Genomic DNA, 23,804 nt, shown 5'->3' with positions numbered 1-23,804 from the left:
CTGTGATGATGTCTTTGAGCCTCGTCCCATCTTCAATTTACTTGACTTACCGTGGTGAGAGGATGAGCTTAGTCCACCCCAGTGCACTCTAATAACTGCGGCCACGATATGTATGCATCACTACCGTTAAAATATGTACATATTATACAATGTCTAAAATATGTAATGGGATGTGTAATAACAATGGAATTTATGAACTTTTCAAATACAACACATACTTCCTTGTATGTATGTTTATGTTCTCTCAGGATGGTAGTATAGGAAGTGAGATTGAATCGAGGTGCAGTAAAGCTTATGCAGTGAACTCGCAGTTGCGATCAACAGTATTCTGTAAGAAGGAAGTCAGCTCCCATACGAAACTCTTTTTTTCTAGGGTCTTTAAGTCGCACCGACACAGATAGGTCTTATGGCGACGATGGGATAGGAAAAGCCTAGGAGTTAGAAGGAAGCAGCCGTGGCCTTAAATAAGGTACATTTGACTGGTGTGAAACTGGGAAACTACGGAAAACCATTTTCAGGGCTGCCGACAGTGGGATTCGAACCCACTATCTCCTGGATGCAAGCCATACGAAACTAACTTTACATCGGTCCATTTTCAGACCAACTATGCTTTACGGGAGTGAAAGCTGGGTGGAGTCGGGATAACTTATTCATAAGCTGGAAGTAACAGACACGAAAGTAGCGAGAATGCTTCCAGGTACAAAGACGTGGGAACAATAAATGAAATATCGTATGGCTTTTAGTGCCGGGATATCCCAGGACGAGTTCGGCTTGCCAGGTGCAGGCCTTTCTATTTGAACTGCGCGTCGTGATGAGGATGAAATGATGATGAAGACAACACACACACACACCCAGCCCCCGTGCCATTGGAATTAACCAATTAAGGTTAAAATCCCCGCCGCGGCCAGGAATCGAACCCGGGACCCTCTGAACCGAAGGCCAGTACGGTGACCGTTCAGCCAACGAGTAGGAGGTGAGAACAATGACAGAAGGGTACTCGGAATGAGGAGATACAGGCGAAATGAGGATTGAACTCAGTTCATGAAACGAAACACGCCATATTAATTAACTTGTACCTTTTTCAAGTGTAATTCTGATACTTTTTTCAGGTAGTTTATGCATTTATTTACTCAAAATTAGTTTCGGCAGACTGAAGAACCTAGCAGGGATGGCGAACCCATGACACGCGAACACGATTTCTGTGGCACGTCAGAGAACATACTAACATGTTTTAATGCCTTCAGCACGTAATAAATAAGTCGAAAATTTAGCAACATATCATATTAAAATAAATACATCTGCTACTCATCGCTGTGACCACTCATCACCTCGTAATCTGTAAGTCAACGGGCTGAGCGGTTACGTGCCAGATGCGACCGTGCCGGATGCGACCCGGCCATTATCGTGCCAATAGCGACCGAGCGGATAAGCACCGTGCCCCATGCGACCCATCAATCACAATTGATCTCCATTAAGGGCTGTCACCAAGTGGCAGATTGCTTAAAAGTAGCTAACTTGGTATTTTCTAAAATAAAGGTCTGACACCGTTGTTAGCAGGTTCGAGTGCCGTTGGTCGAAAGAAAAATATAATAATGTTGCTGGCTTTACGTCCCAGTAACTACTTTTATGGTTTAAGGAGACGCCGAGGTTGCGGAATTTAGTCCCGCAGGACTTATTTTAGGTGCCAGGAAATCCACCGACACAAAGCTGACGTATTTGAGCATGTTGAAATACCACCGGACTGAGCCAGGATCGAACCTGCCAAGTTGGAGTCGCAAGACCAGCATCTCAACCGTTTGAGCCGTCTGAGCCACTTAGCATGGCTGAAAAAAAAAATTCACCATCAGAATGTTGGCCGGCAGGGTAGGAAAGTTGGTGGTAGACAGTTTCTAATCACTAAATTGCATGCCATAAGCCGGGATTCAAATCCAAACCTTTTCTCAGTGTTCAAATGGAGTGAGGGGATATGATGCTGTTGATGGTGATTCGGCCGTCGGATGGCGACGAAAAGCATTGAGCAGACCCCTTGGTATTATTCGAGAGGAGTAGGCTACTTGCCGAAACCGGGTTTCATTTCTCCCTAATTCATTATCATAATCCCACATCCAGACGCGCAGGCCGCCCAAGGGAGTCAGGTAGGAATACCTGCACTAGGCAGGCCAAACACGTCCTCGGACACTCCTGGTATTAATAGGACACGATAAATAAGTAGGCCTAAGTCGTAAATAATTTCAGAGAATTAGGATCATTTTTATTGCCAGTGGCATTACGTCGCACCGACACAGACAGGTCTTAAGGCGACGATGGGATAGGAAAGGGCTAGGAATGGGAAGGAAGCGGCCCTGGTCTTAATTAAAGTACAGCCCCAGTGTCTAGCTAAAATTCTGAAAGGTCAACAGATTGATGTCATTGCGCTACAAGAAACTCATACAGCCAATGAAATGCAACTAAGAACAAGAGGCAAGATCCCAGGCTTCAAGTTAGTGGCTCACAATAATCACGAGATGTATGGCTTAGCTACCTATGTGAGAAACAATATTACTAACTACGCAGTAGTCGACTGTAGCTCAAGTGATGACATTTTCACTGTCACAATTAAAATCAATAATCTAACAATAATGAATGTATATAAGCCACCAAACACAATGTGGCCCACTCCTCCTCTACCATCCTTACAACACCCAACCGTAATCATAGGAGACTTCAACAGTCATCACACATGTTGGGGATATCAACAAAATGATCTAAATGGGGAGGCAATTGTTGACTGGATGGATATGGAAAATCTTAAACTAATCTATGATGCTAAAGAAAAAGGAACCTTCTTCTCCGCCCGATGGGGTAAGGAATACACTCCAGATCTTTCCTTCATAACCCAATCCCCAAACTCTCCAAACCAGATACTTCGCTCAGTTCTCAACAGTTTCCCTCATAGTCAACACCGGCCTGTCATACTCCAAATTGGCATGTATATTCCTGTCATTCGATCTTATCCGAAACCTAGATGGAACTTTAAAAAAGCTAATTGGAAAAAATTTAAAGAACAAACTGATGCAAATATAAGATGGATTAAGCCAACCTTTAATAACTATGACAGATTTGTTGGAGTTATAAAAGGTGCTGCTCGGCGCTGCATTCCAAGAGGATGCCGTAAAGAATATATTCCTGGATGGACTGCAGAGAGCGAGAGCCTTCTTAAGGAATTTGAGGAAAATGGCAACAATGAAACAGCCACAAAACTTATTCAATCACTGAATGATAATAGAAAACAAATTTGGAACGACACTGTGTCATCTCTTGATTTTACCCACTCAAGTAGAAAGGCCTGGTCTCTCATTAGAAAGCTTGACTCATCAAAGCCAGCTGGCAGGCAGAAGCTGAGTGTTAACATTAATGATCTAGCCAAACACATGATCTCTATCTCAAAGATCAATAGAGATAAACAAGTTGAAAGGGAAATCCGGTCAGCACTGAAACATAAAAAGCAATTAGCAAAACAACAGTCATCCCAATTCTCTTGTCCTTTCACAAGAGAGGAAACCCTAGAAGGCATCAAGAACATAAAATCCGGGAAAGCAGCAGGTATAGACGGCATCTATCCTGAATTCCTGCAACATCTTGGACCTGCAACAATCACTTGGCTCACCAAATTCTTCTCCAATATTTTGGACACAGGTAACCTTCCTTCACTATTCAAGAAGACCAAAGTAATATCGATCTTGAAACCCAACAAAGACCCTCTGAGAGTGGAAAGCTACAGACCCATTGCACTGTTAAGTGTTACTCTAAAGCTCCTGGAAAGACTAATATACAATAGGATCTCAGAAACCATCAATAATCTCCTTCCCACAGAACAAGCTGGCTTCAGACCTGGAAGAAATTGCGCTGACCAAATTTTTGCATTGACCTCTCATATTGAAAATGGATTTGAGAATCGGAAGATTAGTATGGCTGTCTTCTTAGACTTATCAGCAGCCTATGATACTGTCTGGCGAGAAGGGCTTCTGCTAAAACTTATCTCTGCCATCCCCTGTGTCAAGCTTACTAATCTCATTGGCAATATGATTAGCAACAGAAACTTTCAGATCTTTTCGGATGATGCAGTAAGCAAAACCTACAAACTGAATGATGGACTTCCACAAGGATCTGTTCTGGCACCCTTACTTTTCAACCTCTATACTGCTGACTTACCAGCAACTAAGTCCAGGAAATTTATTTACGCAGATGATATACTACTGGTTAGCCAAACACCAAGTTTTCCAGAAGCTGAACAAATTCTTACAGCAGATCTAGAAAAGCTAGATACATACTTCCAAAAGTGGTGTCTCCGTCCAAATCTCCAAAAGACTGTTGTATCTGTGTTTCATCTCAGAAATAAATTTGCCAACTACAAGCCTTCAATAACATTCAGAAATCAATCCTTACAACACTGTCCCTTCCCAAAATATTTAGGTGTCACATTAGACAGATCCCTAACATATAAACATCATATTAACAACACAGCCGCCAAGATTAAAAGTCGGAATAATATTCTTCAAAAATTAGCCGGCACATCTTGGGGCGCAAACAACCAAGTGTTGAGATCTACTGCTCTAGCTCTTTGCTATTCAGTTGCTGAATACTGCGCTTCAATTTGGCTGAACAGTGCTCATACTGCGAAGATTGATGCTCAACTAAATCAAACAATGCGCATCATAACCGGTTGTATTCGCTCTACAAACGTGGCCTGGCTGCCTACACTCAGTAATATTCCTCCGCCTTGCTTAAGAAGGTCTGAAGCTCTTCTAAAACTGTGGAAGAAGACCAGCCAGGACTCCAACCTCCCCGTTCACCAGGATATTACTCAACCTGCCCCTCCTCGACTTAAGTCTAGATCTCCACCCTGGCGCACTGCACTTACACTGGAAGAATCTGGGTTCTCCATCACGAACGCCTGGTTACACCAATGGCAGCAGTCTTCTGTTCCCAATCAACATCTTGTGACTCTACCTCATGTTCAACCTCCTGGATTCCATCTACCCAGACGTCAATGGAGGACTCTAAACAGGATAAGAGTCAATCAAGGAAGATGCGGCTATACGCTTTATAAATGGGGCTGGCAGAAGTCTTCTGGGTGTGATTGTGGAGCTACCTCACAGACCATCCACCACGTAATTGCCGAGTGTCCACGGAGAGCATTTCAAGGTCCTTTGGAGGACATTCATAACGCAACTGAGGAGGCCTTGAAATGGATCAATGGACTTGATTTGGAACTATAGGCTTCTGCTTGTATATATTGTGTATATATTGTATACTTATTTATATAATCTATCTGTGCACATCATACGATAAATAAATAAGCATTTTCCTGGTGTGAAAATGGGAAACCACGGAAAACCATCTTCAGGGCTGCCGACAGTGGGATTCGAACCCACTATCTCCCGGATGCAAGCTCAGGGCCGCGTGCCTCTAACCGCATGGCCAACTCGCCCGGTAAAGACGTAAACGCATCACCATGTTTTGTATTGTAAGACGAGTTTCCCCCAGAAGTGTTATGTAAAGTAGGGGCAGTAGCTGCTTATAGGACTTATTGAAATGGCATTGCACTTCGGTTAGCTTACCTTATCTTGGGTGATGACACAACTTATCAAATGACAATTTGTTTGTCAACGCCGGTCACATCCGTCATGGTTACCGATTATGCGGTCGCTAGTGGCACGGGTCGCATGCGGCACGGTCACATCTGGAACGCCACCGGCTGAGCAGGCTCTGGGTACGCCAAAATTCATCACTGCTTTAGTGGCAGTGAGCGGTTTATAATATAAAGCAGGAATTTGTAAATGGAGGTCTCCTACCCGGATGCGGATCCCGATAACTTTTTTTCCAGGATCTGCATGTTTTACACTATGTCATGTGTAAGGTAAGGTAAGGGTTATTCTGCCCGAAGGCAGGGCCGAACCTCCGCAGAGGTGTTCCTGAGTTTACGTTCCGGAGTTTACGTGCGGTAGGGTGGCCAGTTCCTTTCCGCTCCTCCATTCCCTTACCCCCCACCAACAGCGCGTGGCAACCCATCCTGACCATGCCCAATGTTGCTTAACTTCGGAGATCTCACGGGATCCGGTGTTTCAACACGGCTACGGCCGTTGGCTTCATGAGTTAGAAAGGAAACAAATTACAATTAAAACAGTAAAAATATTCTAGAGAGTATTGTGCGACTTTACGTCGCCTGGTCTTGAACAATAGTTACTCCATAGTTAGCGTATTTTTAAGATAATGAGGGTGAACAGAATTTATCTTTCCTCCAAAGATGACAGTGAGATTTACTTGAATTTTCTCCAGTCTGCAGCCTCTTCCTATTTCAAATAACTTAGTAGTTAGGGTTATTTTTGAATCTGTGTGCTTACCAAGCAACTGATAACGTATATCTCTGTATTCAAGACTTGAAGGAGGAAAGAATTCATATTCCTTAACTTCCTTCGGTATCTTCTAATAAAAGTTTGCTGCGAAAATTTTCAGATTTTTTGCACCAACTGAAGAGAGCATTTAATGAACGATTCATGCAGTTCAACAAATTGGAAGATGTTTTCAGGCTGTGGAAAAAACCTTTTCAATCTATTCTCGAGGAGAATTACATACCAGAACAACTGAATTGTGGAATTGTGGATTTTCGGCATGGCAGAATTACATATGGTAATGCTACCGCTGCAGATGATAAAAGGGAGGACAGGAAAACCGGATATGTCGGTTTGGCTTTCTTTTAAGAGAGAATCTTACCCGAACTAACAATGTTTGGGTCAACATATGTGGAAAAATCTGTGTTTAAATATGAATTTTTTGAAAAATATTTCCAGTTCCAAAATTTCTAATGAACACTTGAGGTCTGCTTAATCATTGCTGTAAATTCGTGCATTCTAAACTTTGAAAGATTTCACAAAACAAGGTGAATGCTATACCAGCTGGCCCGGAAAATATTTATAATAGGATTGTCGCGGGCTGGAAATGGTCCCATCTGAAGAAATGAAAAACTGAGGATTCAAAAGTCCTTAATCCACTTCACTCAGAAGCCACCGGTAGAACTCAAATCGCGAAGGTTCGCCTGGACGCTTTAACGCATGCACAACAGTAAATGTGTATGGAGAACGATGGCTCCTTTAAACAACAAGCTTCATCATCAAATGTGTATGGATACAGGCGCAGGTCCTCTTCGATAATGGTTCGACGCGACGATATCTTACTTCCCACTTGCACAGATAAACGCCGTTGAGATTTCGTCGGACTTCGATCCAGGCTCTCCTTCCTCGAACAGTATTTTCTGGTGTTCGAACTGTTTTTGGATAGTTACTGTTTTTTATTCGCTACCTAGCCCTTTTCACGCCAGTTCGCCTCTAAGATTTGTATTGCACACTTTGCTGCCAAAACACTTCCAGTCCTACACTCTTGCGCAAAGAGTTCCGCATAGGTTTTCCACGAATCGTGATTTTCGTAACACTCGGCTATGAACACTCGCTGTTTTACCGTGAGCACCATTTTGTCTTCCATTCAACTGGTCGCTAAACACGTAAGGTCCTCTCATTCACCCAGACATAATGACACAGCGACGTACTCGGGAGATGCGCACGCGCAGAAATGTGACAGCAATCGATTGGTGCATCGAAATCACGGTTTCCAGCATTTACCGTGATGGGAAGTTCTCCTGTTCATTAAAAAGGGTCAGTTCCGCCTCAGTCCGATAAATATTATCCTGAATAGTTTTAGTTTACCTGTCATGTATTTCAAACATACGTATGGGCACTGAATTTAGAATAGAATTTATCTAAAATTTTGATTGTATGTCCAGCTGTGAGCTTTCATCCGGTAGATAGTGGGTTCAAATCCCACTGTCGGCAGCCCTGAAGATGGTTTTCCGTGGTTTCCCATTTTCACACCGGAAAAATGCAGGGTTTGTCCCATCGTCGCCATAAGATCTATCTGTGTCAGTGCGACGTAAAGACCCTAGCAAAAAAAAGTTTGTACATCAACGTATTGTACGTATACACTCCATTGTTGAAACTTTGAAAATGCAGAGAAATTATGAACTAATTGATAATAATGTCTACGGTATTTACTTACATACATACATACATTCATTATCATTATAGACTGTTATGCCTTTCAGCGTTCAGTCTGCAAGCCTCTGAGAATTTACTAAACGTCGCCACAATCCTCGATTTGCAACTAGTGTTGTGGCCTCATTTAGTTCTATACCTCTTATCTTTAAATCGTTAGAAACAGAGTCTAACCATCGTCGTCTTGGTCTCCCTCTACTTCTCTTACCCTCCATAACAGAGTCCATTATTCTCCTAGGTAACATATCCTCCTCCATTCGCCTCACATGACCCCACCACCGAAGCCGGTTTATGCGTACAGCTTCATCCATCGAGTTCATTCCTAAATTAGCCTTTATCTTCTCATTCCGAGTACCCTCCTGCCATTGTTCCCACCTGTTTGTACCAGCAATCATTCTTGCTACTTTCATGTCTGTTACTTCTAACTTATGAATAAGATATCCTGAGTCCACCCAGCTTTCGCTCCCGTAAAGCAAAGTTGGTCTGAAAACAGACCGATGTAATGATAGTTTTGTCTGGGAGCTGACTTCCTTCTTACAGAATACTGCTGATCGCAACTGCGAGCTCACTGCATTAGCTTTACTACACCTTGATTCAATCTCACTTACTATATTACCATCCTGGGAGAACACGCAACCTAAATACTTGAAATTATCGACCTGTTCTAGCTTTGTATCACCAATCTGACATTCAATTCTCTTGGATTTCTTACCTACTGACATCAATTTAGTCTTCGAGAGGCTAATTTTCATACCATACTCATTGCACCTATTTTCAAGTTCCAAGATGTTAGACTGCAGGCTTTCGGCACAGCCTGCCATTAAGACCAAGTCGTCAGCATAGGCCAGGCTGCTTACTACATTTCCACCTAACTGAATCCCTCCCTGCCATTTTATACCTTTCAGCATATGATCCATGTAAACTACAAACAGCAAAGGTGAAAGATTACAGCCTTGTCTAACTCCTGTAAGTACCCTGAACCAAGAACTCATTCTACCATCAATTCTCACTGAAGCCCAATTGTCAACATAAATGCCTTTGATTGATTTTAATAATCTACCTTTAATTCCATAGTCCCCCAGTATAGCGAACATACTTTCCCTCGGTACCCTGTCATATGCTTTCTCTAGATCTACGAAACATAAACACAACTGCCTATTCTTCTCGTAGCATTTTTCAATTACCTGGCGCATACTGAAAATCTGATCCTGACATCCTCTCTGTGGTCTGAATCCACACTGGTTTTCATCCAACTTCCTCTCAACGACTGATCGCACCCTCCCTCCCAAGATGCCTGTGAATACTTTGCCTGGTATACTAATCAATGAGGTACCTCGATAGTTGTTGCAATCCTTCCTGTTTCCTTGCTTGTAGATAGGTGCAATTACTGCTTTTGTCCAATCTGAAGGTACCTTACCAACACTCCACGCTAATTTTACTACTCGATGGAGCCATTTCATCCCTGCCTTCCCACTATACTTCACCATTTCAGGTTTAATTTCATCTATTCCCGCTGCCTTATGACAATGGAGTTTATTTACTATCCTTTCCACTTCCTCAAGCATAATTTCACCAACATCATTTTCCTCCTCCCCATGATCTTGACTGCTTGCAACACCACCATGATGATTTCCTTTTACATTGAGAAGATGTTCAAAATATTCCCTCCACCTCTCCAGTGATTCCCTGGGATCTGTTATGAGTTCACCTGAATTACTCAAAACACTGTTCATTTCCTTTTTCCCTCCCTTCCTAAGATTCTTTATTACTGTCCAGAAAGGTTTCCCTGCTGCTTGACCTAGCCTTTCCAGGTTATTACCAAAATCTTCCCATGACTTCTTTTTGGATTCAACAACTATTTGTTTCGCTCTGTTTCTTTCATCTACGTACAAATCCCTGTCTGCCTCGGCCCTTGTTTGGAGCCATTTCTGATAAGCCTTCTTTTTACGTTTACAGGCTGCTCTCACTTCATCTTTCCACCAAGATGTTCGCCTTTTCCCATCTTTACACACAGTTGTTCCTAGGCATTCCCTTGCTGTTTCTACTACAGCATCCCTGTATGCCACCCATTCACTTTCTATATCCTGAACCTGCTTACTGTCTACTGTTCGAAACTTCTCACTAATCATATCCATGTACTTCTGTCTAATTTCCTCATCCTGGAGATTTTCTACCCTTATTCGTTTGCAGACAGATTTCACTTTCTCTACCCTAGGCCTAGAGATACTTAGTTCACTACAGATCAGATAATGGTCTGTATCATCGAAAAATCCCCGAAAAACTCGTACATTCCTAACAGATTTCCTGAATTCAAAGTCTGTTAGGATATAGTCTATTATGGATCTGGTACCCCTAGCCTCCCATGTGTAGCGGTGAATAGCCTTATGCTTGAAGAAGGTATTTGTAACAGCTAAACCCATACTAGCACAGAAGTCCAGCAAACGCTTCCCATTCCCATTAGCTTCCATATCTTCCCCACATTTACCAATCACCCTTTCGTATCCTTCAGTTCTATTCCCAACTCTCGCATTGAAATCGCCCATTAGCACTATTCTATCCTTGCTGTTGACCCTGACCACGATGTCACTCAATGCTTCATAAAACTTGTCAACTTCATCCTCATCTGCACCCTCACATGGTGAATACACGGACACAATTCTTGTCCTAATTCCTCCCACTGACAAATCTATCCACATCATTCGCTCACTTACGTGCCTAACAGAAACTATGTTGCATGCAATGGTATTCCTGATAAAGAGCCCTACCCCAGACTCTGCCCTTCCCTTTCTAACACCCGTCAAGTACACTTTATAATCCCCTATCTCTTCCTCCTTATCTCCCCTTACCCGAATATCACTTACTCCTAGCACATCCAGATGCATCTTCTTTGCTGATTCAGCAAGTTCTACCTTCTTTCTTCCATAAGCCCCATTAATATTGATAGCTCCCCATCGAATTCCATTTCGTTCGCCAAGTTGTTTCCAAGGAGTCCCTCGCCTGTCAAATGGGAGTGGGACTCCATTACTCCCATAGGTCCGAGGCTTGCTTAAAGTGTTCTGAGCTCGGTAAATTCATGAAGCAGGATGCTGCCCTACTTGCACATAGTCCAAGTGAGGATCTCTCCTCTAACGGGTTATGGACCACCGGTGAATTGTGTAGTCCTGGCCGCCTGAGCACAAGGAGGGCCACGACTCAGAATATTTCCGAGATGCCCACTCCCATTCCATAGCAACTGGTATCCCGACTCTCAGGACCACTTACTAGGCCACTCAGCCGTTGCCCATGGTTCACGAACTAGGACGTGACTACAGTAACCCACAAACATGAACCATTTGTGTAATTATTGTTCCTCCATACAACGTACTTTAAAAAAAAAATTATTATACGGATTAACCAACCACCTCTCTTATTCAACCAAATATTTGGATCACATATCTCCTGAGGTGAAGATTGGTCGCTATTAAGTGAAGATTCAGAATGGACTTGATAGGAGCAGGATATATACCGAGCTCGATAGCTGCAGTCGCTTAAGTGCGGCCAGTATCCAATATTCGGGATATAGTTGGTTCGAACCCCACTGTCGGCAGCCCTGAAGATGTTTTTCCGTGGTTTCACATTTTCACACCAGACAAATGCTGCTGGGGCTGTACCTTAATTACGGCGACGGCCACTTCCTTCCCACTCCTAGTCCTTTCCTGTCCCATCGTCGCTATAAGACCTATCTGTGTCAGTGCGACGTAAAGCAACTTGTAAAAAAAAAATAGAAGGATAAGTGAAAATGCGTGTTTAATTAATTAATTAATTAATTAATTAATTTCTGACTTGCATTTGAAGCAATTTTAGGGCCCCTCTTACACTTAACTACTTCAAAAAACGTTTTAAAACTTAAACATAAAAGTAAAATATAGTAATTCTACAAAAAATAGTACTACAGACAGACCAGGTCATAAATCAGTAAGGCAGTTACAGTGATAACAATATTAACAATAATAATAGAAGTGCATAATAAAAAGAAAACTCATTGTCACATCATGCACACGATGACTCATACAAGTCAGTTATACAGTACGTGTCTAGGACAAACTTTCGGCTGCCAGATGTGAATTTATGAGAGGAAGTATAGTGCCGAATGCCCACTGGGAGTGTATTTCACAGTCTTGATACAGTAACTGAAAATGAGTGATTGTAGGAATTCGTTCGATTCAGTGGAATTTCAAGTAGGGAATCAGAACAAGTACTAATTTGATGGAATGAGGAAAGGTAACGAAAATTAAAAGGTAAGAGTGTTCGTCGAGTGTACTTGATAAACAAGTGTTATTAGGTGAAAATTCCTTCCTTCACTTACGCGTAGCCATCCCATTGTTTTGAAATATGTGTAATATGAACGTAATGTCGCAGATGGAAGGCATGACTTTTATGCTCACTGAAGTCTGTAAGCTATTAGGTTTGCGAGGGCTAGGGAGTCTTTCATTTTCACGCCCTTCGTGGCCCTTGTCTTCCTTTAACCGATATCTTCATTTTTCGAAGTGTCGGTTCTCTTCCTCTTTTTTCCTCGAATTAGTGTTATATAAAGGATTGTTGCCCAATTGTATTTCCTCTAATAACAATAACCACCACCACCACCCTCTAATAAACGTTCCCCACCCCCTTTCTCTATTTATCATTTCTTTATCAATTACTACGGCAAGTTGTTTCGAGTTGAACCTCGTATTTCTTTCATTATTTCTTCCTATTTTTTAATATATTTTTATTTGGCTTTATTCTTTTTTAACGTTTTAAATTATTTTAAAACCTATATATCCACTTTGAATTTGACGAAATTAAATCCTACACTGTTTTCCTAAGACTTCATTCACGTCACCTTTTACTCTTCGGCCGGAGAAACAAATGCCTACAAGACCTGCCTAGCAACGACTTTACATAAGTGCATACTTGATCTGCTTATGAACTTCAACTATATTTGTTTTCGGCGCAAGATAGTGATAATCTGTTTACTCTCTTGACTGTGATTATTGTGTTTTGAACATTAACTGAATTGCTACGATATGATACAATGTTAATTTTTTGCCTGTGTTCAATATATTAATTGTTTTAAGATCTTCGCTAATTGGCTGATGACGACACTTGAAATGTGTTGAAACCGGTCCCAATAAACAGGTTGTAACTACTTTTTAGTTCAACTTACTACGGAGTATTGAAAGGTGGACCCTTCCCTATAATATTGTACATCTTCTTATTAGTCTGTAAGCTTCTTCAGGATTTAGATTGACTAGTACCATATGTTAGTGTGAAACGATAAATGACTGCACATATCGGATCGAACAGCTAACCGAACGAATGCCAACAAACATCGATGAGTATTTCCTCTGAACACAACTCTTCCTGCTGCTTTGATCCTTTACTCTTTGTTTCTCTCGATCGTACTGCTCTAGGGTGAAATATGAAGTTCGACCATGGGGGAAACACCCTTTTAATGTACGCCTCTCTGTGTACATTTATCAAATACTGTTGTACCTCGGCAGACCGATACTAGGATTTATGAGTAATATTTCAAAAACGGGACTGCCCTACTCTCAATAATATTAGCATAAGAAACAAGTATACCCCATCGCCGTCACACATGTAACTTGGGACAGGCCCTCGTATCAACGATAATGGAGCTATTTGAGCTCATAATGATGTATTAATGTTTGCTTTCAACAAGAACAATGTCTAATAAATATCATTAAAAAAGCGTGCTTCTCCCCGCCGGAAGATATTCCAAAAGGACTCATAAAACTGTCCCCATGTTTGTTTAAGCCGTGTGTCTACTAGAGTTAAAGCGCCAAGGCCACCTGATTTATGTTCGTATTTGTCTCACGCTGTCTGAGTGAATTTAGAGGGACATTGGAATGGTCCACTTGAAATGTGAATGGGAATTTCTCATCTTTCTTTGAATGAGCTGCTGTGTCTGTATTTCATTCTCAATGAGTGTAACGGTTAAAGCTAATAGCTGTCATCCGCGGAGGATCGGGTTCGATTTCCGTTACTGTCAGAGATTTAAGATTAGCAAGAGCTGGTATGTGGTTAAGAAGGGTGTGTATTTGAAAAGTGTTACGCCACCTCGAAGAACACAAGGACAAGAGTATACTTATTCTTAATGAGTGTAAAAGTATATTTCCTGTTTTCTGCTAAAATCTCCTGTACTTACAAGTTAATAATAATAATGTTATTTGTTTTACGTCTCACTAAATACTCTTTTACGGTTTTCGGAGACGCCGAGGTGCTGGGATTTAGTCCCGCAGGAGTTCATTTACGTACCAGTAAATCTACCGACACGAGGCTGACGTATTTGAGCACCTTCAAATACCACCGGACTGAGCCAGGATCGAACCTGCCAAGTTGGGGCCAGAAGGCCAGCGCCTTAACCGTCTGAGCCACTCAGCCCGGCGTACTTACAAGTTAGGATCGGAAATGTTGTTTTACAGTTCCGATTTCTTCAAATACAACTGATTGAATATACCAGGGGTATTATAGCTGATTTTATTCTATCTCAGGTCAGTAGCATTTGACGATATTTAAAAGGAACAACTCAGAGTCATTCCATTTAAATTGTGACTGTTATTAGATTACTGTTAAGTTGTGATTACGACTGTCATGTATGATTATTATCATTATTATTATTATGATTATTATTATTATTATTATTATTATTATTATTATTATTATTCCTTTTCTGGCAGGACCTAGTGTTTACAGTGCACTATGTCTTCTGGTATAGGCTAGAACAATGTTGTTACTTTCATTGATCTGTCTCTGTCTTATCCTTGGCTTTGACAATATGAAAGTGACTGTGGTATAAGCGATGCTAGTAATGCCGTTCCTTATGCAGCCAGTCCCTGCTAGGAATGGTGTGAAAATGATGCTCATAAGGTCAGGTGGTGTATGCATTTCAGTGGGCTTGGCAGACTGAGATGTTATTGCAACTCCTGGCTCGGTGAAGAAAGCAACGGGAAACTACACCACTCCTCATTTCCCTTGTACGCCTCTTCAGTGATGCCTAGGCCATCTTTGACAGCAGATGGCGGCGCTGTTGAGGATCCAACCAGCCTTAGGGCTGAGGACTGAACACGCACATTTTATTATTATTATTATTATTAAATTCGTCCTACAGTTACCTGTAAGTACTGCGTCAATTCTTAAAATGATTTCTTACTTAATTCAGTTGTAGGCTATCACTTTCATGTCGTTGTTCTTGGTTTATTGTAAGAGAAGGCTGTATAGCGTCAGCTACGCCAAGCAAAACAAGTCAAATAAATAAATAAATAAATAAATAAATAAATAAATAAATCCCATTGTACAAAATTATGAACTCGACGTCTCTTTCAAATCTGCAGCAGTTGAAAGGATGTTAAGCGATTATTATTATTATTATTATTATTATTATTATTATTATTATTATTATTATTATTATTATTATTATTATTATTATTATTATTATTATTATTATTATTATTATTCATGTTGTTTCGGCTAATTAACGACAACGTCATTTCAACTGTCTCCTTTCCCGGGCTTTAACATTTGCCCATTACTCCCGCATTCGTTGCCGGTATTGTTCCTTTCTTTCTTTCTTTCTTTCTTTCTTTCTTTCTTTCTTCGGTCCACGCCTTTCTGTTTTCAGCTTCGGCTTTTCTCGGAAACTCTTGTGATCTCAAAAGTTTCTTCTTAAGTGGGTTGCGCTCTAGGATATCATCATGTGTGATGCCCACCTCTTGTAGATCGTTTTCTACCTCATTGTTATTATTCTCACTATTCTACCTTATTATTATTATTATTATTATTATTATTATTATTATTATTATTATTATTAGAGTTCACAAATTTTATTTTGTTTTTTGAGAGGTAGATTCCATTTCTGTATTTATCTTCTTCTTAATCTGTTTACCCTCCAGGGTTGGTTTCTCCCTCGGAATCAGCGAGGGATCCCAGCGAGGGATCAAGGACAGTGTCCTGGAGCGTGAGACATTCGATCGGGGGATACAACTGGGGAGAATGACCATTACCTCGCCCAGGCGGCCTCACCTGCTATGCTGAACAGGGGCCTTGGTGAGGGATGGGAAGATTGGAAGAGATAGACAAGGAAGAGGGAAGGAAGCGGCCGTGGCCTTAAGTTAGGTACCATCCTGGTATTTGCCTGAAGGAGAAGTGGGAAACCACGGAAAACCACTTTTAGGATGGCTGAGGTGGGAATCGTACCCACCTCTACTCAGTTGACCTCCCGAGGCTGAATGCACCCCGTTCCAGCCCTCGTACCACTTTTCAAATTTCATGGCAGAGCCGGCAATCGAACCCGGGCTTCCGGGGGTGGCAGCTAATCACCTACACCACAGAGGCGTTTTGTATTTATCATTATACCAAGGTGACTACGAGATCTCGATCATGTTTATGGGAGTAATTTCTTCCATCCTCAATTAGATGTATGCAACATCATATCCAGCGCTGGATTGTCTATGCTGCACGAAGAACGTTTTACACAGTGTCAACTTCTCAAGCTGTCTCGAGTTAGAGGATATTCCTTTAATCTGTCTTTATTTTCTCTGCACCTCTGAGTGTGTGTTCTTAGAAAGGATCGCTGTAAGAAATGTTGATTGTAAAAGTACTGGTGGTAACAATCAAACCATCACCATTTCACGGAACGGATCTGGCGTGACGGATGCGTTGCCTAGCGTGTCAGCCTCCCATTAGAGACTCGAGATACAGCCTTTCGCCACAGATGTAGGCAGCTTTACACTCGAAGCAGTACATGTTATGAGCCGAAATGAGTCCAGAGTTATACAGAATGAGTCAGTAAAAACGTCAACTTTATTATCTTCAGATCCATTTCTGTTCTTATATTCTTAAATGGTGTTAACGGGCTCATGAAATAATGGGATATGGGATGTATATTAATGGAGATATCGATATGAACGTCTTTCTACAGGTAACTATATAAGTTCTTAAGGTTATCATTAGTGAATTAGCAGTTAACTTCTCACCTGAAAGTCTCAGCATTGAACCTCATTCGATCGGGGTTGAGATTTTCGTGTGGTATCAGGAAAGGCATCAGACCTTAAACCCACACACCAAACCAGCACAGAAACGTGGCTCAAACCGCGTAGCCACTCACTCCATACTACCCTATTTCAAACGTGACGCGTACGTTAGATTTTACTAAGACTAGGTGCCTTCTTCAACCTCGTCGCGTACAGTCGAGTGCACGAAATCGTATCGATATAGAAACTGATTTATATTGGTAATATAATGTTATAACGCCTCTTCCCCGCACAGGACAAGCCACATACTTTTTCTTTACTCCTCTCGTTTATTTTCTAGCCTAGAGTTGACCTTTGTTCAGATGTTAGGGTTTGTGTCCCAGAATTCACTTCATATGGAAAGAGCTGGTTCATCACGAGACGGGTGCGACCAACAAATGTTAGAGAATATTACGACAACATTACTAAAGAGAAAATACTATCGGAAATTAGATGTATGGCCACGATTCCGTGCACTTGACTATACACAGTTTACATACTATGTTCCTCCAGGAACACTTGTCGAACGCTTTGAATGTTTCCGTGCTGACATAATTACACAGTATTAGAAAAACAAAGAACGTTTCGGTTTGCTTTCATGTTCAGTGCAACTATTATCGCACACACTTTGCATCACCTTCCCTCGTTCCCATTTAACGACCGTTACAATGAACACGTTCTAATTGTGGAATACTTCGAACCGTGTTTATGTCCAATGATGTGACACCTCGTCTCCAACTGTGCGGAACACACCACATGCTTCTCAACTTTGCCATGACTCATACGTATACTCTACGACCTCCTGCTGAGCATTTATGCCTAGTTTGAAAGCGTTTGGTGTACTGTTGTGCTTCCAAAGGAACGATTCTACATTAAAAGCAGACACACCACTAAATTTGCCTAAAACGTGTGCTCGTAGATGAAGCATGTAGAGTCTGATTTAAAATTATGAAATTGATTTCATTACATACGTTGTTAATAAAGTAAAGAAAGGAGTGGCATATTGCTTTAAGAGCCCCATAATACCATTTAATAACATAATTTTGATATCCTCAATTGGTCTAGACACTCAAGGTGGACTTTCGTATTGACTTACTTTGTTGTCGAAGTGAAAGAGTAAGATTATATTCCATCCTCAAGGAGTGCCTTCTGTTTGAAATTAATACGAAAGTTGGCATCTGAAAAGTGGTAACTAAAGTATATCTAGTTAGTCAGATGGCTTTTCAGCAATATAGGCCTGCCTTTATTTCCAAACCAAAATAATGGGCACAGAGGGAAGAATGAATGGGTTATGTTAGTTTTCATTTCTAAAGAGAGAGATTGGACGTTGCTTGACCGTCAGAGAAGCGCATTCATAGGTTATGCTCGTGTTTCTGGATTATCTTCAATAATTATGCAGTTATTTGGAATTGAATTCTGCGTCGTCTGGATTTTAATTATGTGGGATGCAGTAGCGTAGGCAGTATAGGCCGATGGGGGTGTGAGAGTTAAAACAATGATTGTATGACATAATGAAGGTGGTTGTGCGTGTGTGGTGCCATTATAAGACCACTGATACAAGTGAAATGTTCAAATGCAGATTGCAGTACCGCTACACTACAAAATCGTACCTGAAAGTACAGTACAAGAACAAGGCCTTAATCTTGCCAGGTAAAATAAAACATTACTAAACTAAACTAAACCAATATGATCAAGGTCGGCAGTTTTACAGCGAATGGTACGTTCAGATTACAATCTAAAATCCAACTTTCAAGGCTACTTAGAAAATAAATACAAGCGGTCTGATGTCTTTACAATTATTTCTTTGTGAATGTTCAAAAAACCCAACATATTGAATCGAATTTCACTTGTTTATTGTTTGTTTCTGTTTATTTTCTTTTGTAAAAAATTCTTTCCGTGTGGAGGTGGGGGTTCTAACCCCCAGTAACCCGCCCTTGACTACGTCCCTGGTGGGATAGGTCCCTGTATTGATTATTTCCTAAATGTCTTATCCCTGAATGTCTCAAATATATGGCGCATCTACATTATGCATTTACTGCACATAAGAAAAAAACAGAGGCGTGTGTCTGATATTACTTTCCAGTACAGAGTGTAGCAGTAAGGTATGGTCTAACTTTCAAGATATATTCCTCACACGTAAAAGAAGAAAATGGGTCCGAAAACACTTTATTTCCATGTTAAAACTCATTTTCTACAACTCTACGTAGTAAATTAATCATGGAAAATACACAGGAATCGAACGTACCAGCATACCACATGGAAGTCTTTTTACATGAAATATTCAAAGTGTCCTCCGTTAGCATTGATACATGAAGCATCACCACATTCCGGATTCAGTACTGGGCGAGTTGTCTGTGCGGTTGGGGCCGCGCCGCTGTGAGCTTGCATCCGGGATATAGTGGGTTCGAACTACACTGTCGGCAGCCCTGAAGATGTTTTCCATTATTTCTTATTTTCACACCAGGCACACCTTAATTAGGATCACGGTCGCTTCCTTCCCAGTCCTAGCCCATTCCTATCCCATCGTCGCCAAAAGAGCTGTCTGTGCCGATGCGGCGTAAAGCAAATTCTAAAAAAAAAGTCATAATCACTTTTCTCATTATATTTTTTTTTCAAATCCATACATTTTATTCATTTCGTTTCTACTTGTACCATCAGGAACTGGCGACCTAGATCATGCCCCATTATATATCAATCATCATCATAATCAACATCATAATCATCATTATCATCAGTGGTTTTAAACTGTAATTGAAACTTCAAACAGGATTGAAAGACTGATGGATGATTTTCTTATAGAGTACAGAATTCCTAATGATTAGAACAAAGGAGATTTCTTGATAAAAAAACAACATAATTTCAGTTATATACACTTATGATGCAGCTCCCTTTGGCGTTTTAGACACTTGTCACGCCTGGTGTTTACTAACCCGGGAAAGCTACTACAGCGCACCATTTACAAATGCTGCTTCCTTTGTAGTAAAGAGGAAGTCTTCACAAAAGACGAATACACAATGTAATGGTTCTCTGGAACCAAACACTCTCGACCTTTCTCGTGAAAGTCTGTGAGGTTCTGAATACATTCAAAACGGTTTAACATAAAACACCTTTCACCACCTTCTGCCCTATGTTTAAAAATGGCCCTATTTTAGAAATTAATTAGAGATTATGATGATCCGTTAAAACATCGATATCCATGTTGAAGTTCTCACCGTAAACGAGAGGTGTGGCAGGCCAACTTCCTTGTCACTGACTTTTCACGAAGGAGCCTGCGGTTCGAATACAGCTCAATATATGTGGGTTTTTCAAATGAAAATTCACATTTCTTCTCTCTCGTTCAGTATTTTTGGGGGGGAGGGGGGAGATGTGGATGTTTCCTGCAAATTGTACGATACAGCAAGTACAGAAATGCACAAACGAAGACAAAAATAATAGATTTTGCGAGAAAATTCGTTTTTTCAATCATGATTATGGTTTCCCAAAGCGAGAAACTATGATACGGAAAATGTGAAAACAGTATTCTAGGCGGAGCGAAAGAAATTATAGACTAAGTGAGAAATAAGGATATATCGCGCAAGAAGTAACTTTTTCGAAACCAAACACTGATGTTAATTAGTGAAAGTTAACTGTCTTATCTTTACATTTAAATATTCACAAAAACATTTAATTTTCAGTTTCAATAACTTTCACAATTTTACGAACAACTGGTATATGGCTGTACTTATTGTGTTTTTTGTTTTGTGGTTATCATCCCCGCGAACAAATAGCGTGTAATTGTGCTGCATATTATTGTAGTGTCCAATCTTGTATATAATGTAAGTATTTTATTAATGGATTATTAATTATGGATTTCTTTCTCTGTTTCAGGTAAGACGAAACTGCTCACCAGGACTTAATCTTCGTGGACAGCTACACTAAATGATGAACTACGAAGTCGGAAACAGGTAGAACTAAAATGGCACATTTTGTTGTAATTTCTATCTTCCTTTGTCAGACCTGCATGAGGATTTGGCTCAGTTTTAGAGGCCGGATGTTCTTCCTTTCATTTAACTTTTTATTTTACGTCGTACCGACACGCACCAGTCGCATGGCAACGATGGGATATGAAAAGGCTAGGACTGGGACGGAAGCGGCCATGGCCTTATATGAAGCATTTACCTGATGTGAAAATTAGAAACCGAGGAAAACCACTTTTGCGGCTTTCAGTGGTGGAGTTTAAACACACTCTTTCGAAGACAAGGTGACAGCTACGTGCATGAGAGGTATAGTGAGTTTCTTTCATCCGTTGGCCGGCAGGCACGCCCAGCTTATCCGCCCCACATTGACTCATCAATTCCCGTTACACAACGCAGGGACAGCACCGGAATGCTCGCACTTCGCAGTTCAGGTCCGTGCTTAGAACGTGTATTAAGTGATCTGTCGCTGCAACTGTTCTGGAGTTGTGAAGTGTTACTTCGAGGTATAATTCTCATAATGCCTCCACATGTGTACACGGTGGAGGAAAGGGTATTTATGTTCAATAATTATGTGAGAACAGAGTCTTGCAGGGAAGTTGTTAGGCGATTTGTAACATAATTTCCAGGTGTTCGCCCTCCACACAGAGAGAGACCGTGCTGAAACTCGTAAACAAATTGAGGGGAACTGATTCTTTACTCGATAAGAATCGAAATGTTAAAAAATGTGTCCTTAACGAGGAAAAAGTAAATGCAATCGCAGAAAGTTTAGAACATAAGCCTACAAAATCCCTCAGACGACCTGGACAAAGAGCCGGGATTTCGAAGAGCTTAGCGAGGCGGGCTACAAAAATGTTGAAATAACCTCAATTACGGAAGACGAACTTATGCGCGTGAATCGGAGTTTCCTAAGACGATGCCAGAAATTTCTGAATGCAGGAGGAGAACATTTCCAACATCTCCTGCCATAAGGCACAAGGTTATTTTCTTAATTCTTAATCACTAATTTTCTTAATTCTTATATTCTTAATTTTAATTGTTATCTCATGTCATGCACGGATAAAGTGAGCGAAATGCTGCCCTTGTTGCTCTGCCGCGGAGCGGGGAGTGATGAGTCAAGGGGAGGCAGATAAGCTGGGTGCGCCTACTGGCCAACCGGTGAGAGAAACTCACTGTATATTAACTATTGTGTGGTTCAATGGTGACTGGTAGAATGGTGGTCTTGCTTCGTCTCAGTAAATGGTTAAAAAGGAAAATAGTATGCTGGGCTTGATTATGTTATTCTTTAACGAAGCAGATAATTCTGTTGACTTCGAGGAGGAATTGCAGCTATAGAAGTCTATTTCATGTTTGGACGTAGAAATGTGATGTACAACTACTAGAATGCTCGGCTTCTCTCATCTAGTGAGATGTTGAAGATTGCCCAGTTACTCAGTGGTTACATACACATTGTTTAAGATAAGATAATCACATCAGTTGAACTGAAAAACGTTCTCAGATGATGAAACATGACAAGCCACAGGGGGAAATTTTTGATTAAGAGAGTACACCTAAGAAAGAAGAAGAGCAATAATGTACACTTAGCGAAAATGAAGTGGCCAGACTTTATTAATTTTGGACAGTAGTGTAGGAGAAAAGGTCGGCGTGAATAGAGCAGTGGCTAAGATGCTGATTTTGAACCTGGACGCCTGAGGTTCGATTCTGGGTTGGAATTTTCACGTAAGAAATGAGTTGGCGTCAGAAATGGTATTCGGACTTAAAACGCGAAATGAGCATGGAATGGCTCCATTGACCACAAAAATAAATGGGATAGGCTGAAGATTTCCAGCTTCTTGGCCTTCGATTGAGAGCGTCCTTTGTTTGATTTTCGGATGTTTGTAAGTCTTGGAAAACTGAGCATTAATGTTTCTACTCTGCATCCAAAGTCGAAACACACAATACTTTTTTTTTGTTGAAACAGTGTGCAAAATTTACTAAAAAATAAATCACTGTTGTCTTCAAGTGTACATACAACACGTCGTATTTAATGAATGTGCAGTATTTGCAGCCTTGATTAAGGTAGAGCCGCATTATTTTTCTGGTGTAAATGTGAGGAACCCCTGAAAACACCTTCAGGGCTGTCGATGGTGGGGTTCGAACCTACCATATCCCGAATGCAGGCTTACAGTTTCACAGCCCTTACCACGAAGCCAACTCGCTGAACCATTTAAGATATCTTCCTATCCCCTGATGTAGTTTATTAGGTTTACTTGTCCTAGTCCTCCTTTAAGTAGTTTCCAGTACATTTTATAACATTTCGTCAACCATTCGTTAACCTTCGCCTTCAGTGGTCCAATGGAAAGATCAAATAGAGGTTCGATTTCCACGAATAGGTAATTATTTCAAGAATATAAGAGTTTATGATATTATACAGTATATATTAGTTTAAAAGCCTTGCTTAATGGTCCAAGGAGTTTTTAATCCTGGTAAGATAAACAGTGTATTTATGACTTCCAGGTAAGAATTGTAGAAGTATAAAAGAGCACAGTAATTGCTTCAAGAAGACATCACAGTCTGTGTTGAGTTCGTAATAATTTCGTGCATATGGATTTCCGCTAAGTAGCTTCTCTTTCAACACCACATCCAAGTGCTCAATAAAAGTCCTCTATTATTACTAAGGCTCCAATCTTTACTCGGTAATCCCTTGTCCATAAATCTATACAGATAAATAAGGA

Source organism: Anabrus simplex, chromosome 4, assembly GCF_040414725.1.
Source record: "Anabrus simplex isolate iqAnaSimp1 chromosome 4, ASM4041472v1, whole genome shotgun sequence".
NCBI lineage: Eukaryota > Metazoa > Arthropoda > Insecta > Orthoptera > Tettigoniidae > Anabrus > Anabrus simplex.
This window is presented reverse-complemented; position numbering follows the sequence as displayed.